Below are 1,699 nucleotides of genomic sequence, written 5' to 3' on the forward strand. Positions count from 1 at the left end.
TGGATATTTTTCCACTGATTCTTAGGGAGAGTGGAAGGGAGGGGGAGAGACAGAGAGAAACATCGATGTGAGAGAGATACATCTATTGGTTGCCTCCTGCACCAGCCCTGACCGGGACCCGGCTGTGAGAGGTACATACCCTTGACCGGAACCAAATCAAACCCGGGTCCCTTTGGTCCTCAGGCCGACGCTCTATCCACTGAGCCAAACCGGCCAGGGCTCCCAAACCTCCGTGTTCGCTGTCCTATCCTATGAGCTAGGCTTTGACAGATGGGAAACGGAGGCTAGGAGCACAGAGCTGGTGGGACCAGAGTCAGTGTGGGGTGTGGAAGGAGGTGGGGCGGATCACAGTCCCTCGTGGCCCGTTTCTCTGGGCCACGCTGCAGCCCACACTCCGGACAGAAAGCACCAGGGAGGCCGGAACTCTGGGGAGTGAGGTGGTTCCTGGCCACCGGTATTGCGGCCTCGAGGGCGGGAGGTGGGGGCAAGACGCAGACTACAACCAGGGAGTCCACTCTGTGCCTCCCGGGACTCCGTCCCTCCCCGTCCGAGGCAGCCGTCACCCTGAATCCCACGGGGGCCCCCCGCTTGCTCTTCTTAGTCCGGGAACCACCTGTGGACAGACCCCGAACAATTGCTGCATTTTACTCACATTTGGGGCTTTCTATACATTGAGCCACGCCCACGATCTGTATGCTTTGCGTCTTATTTCTTCCACTAGACATGTATGTGATGGGGAGTCCTGAGTGTCGGTGTGTCGCTGGGGCTCTGTGAGGTTTATCTGCCCCATCATTTCAATGCCTCCTCCTTTGGCCTCGTTTTGGCCTGTGGCTGCCCATTTGGGTTGTCTCGTCACGTTCGGTGCTGCTGGGACCATTCTGCCACATGCACGCGAGAGCCCGTGTTTGTTCGGGGTGAGATGACGGGGTCTCACGGGATGAGTAGCTGCAGCTCGACTGGACTGTGTCCAACCCGAGCGGTGCATGGGCGTCCGGGCGCCCCACGTCCTCGCCGGCACTTGCTGTGCTCGGCCTCTCATTTAGCCGTTCTCCTGGCTGCGGGGTGGGGTGGGAGTGGCGGGGAGGCGGTGGCACCTCGCCGTGGTTTCCGTTGCATCCTCTCCTGACCAGTGATGCTGAGCACCTTTTCCCGGGCTGTTGCCATCTTCCTATTCTCTTTGGTGAGGTGTCCGTTCATGTCCATGGCTCACTATGTTTGTTAATCCTCACCCGAGGATACTTTTTTTCATTTATTTTTAGAGAGAGTAGAAGGGGAGGGGGGGGGAGAGAAACATCGATGTGAGAGAGCCACATCAATCCGTTGCCTCCTGCAGGTGCCCCGTCCAGGGCCAGGGATTCAACCTGCAACCCAGGTTCGTGCCCTTGACCGGGAATTGAACCCGCGACCCTTTGGGGCCAGGGCCAGTGCTCTAACCACTTACCCACACTGGCCAGAGCCACGGCTCACCTTTTGATTGGATGATTTTTCTTTCTGGTCTGCTTTGTTCAAGGGGCGTTTCCTGCATTCTGAGGCTTGACCTGCTAGCGGGTGAGCCCTTGAGTGCGGGGCCGCACCTCATTCAACTCTATCTTGCCCGCAGATGGTCTGCTGAGCTGGTGGGGGGCGGCCCGGGCTCACTCTCCCCTCCCTCCTTGGCCCTGCCCCGCAGCTCCCCAGTCCCCCACCCACCCCCCACCTG

This window comes from Myotis davidii, unplaced genomic scaffold, assembly GCF_000327345.1.
Source record: "Myotis davidii unplaced genomic scaffold, ASM32734v1 scaffold328, whole genome shotgun sequence".
Classification (NCBI taxonomy): Eukaryota; Metazoa; Chordata; class Mammalia; order Chiroptera; family Vespertilionidae; genus Myotis; species Myotis davidii.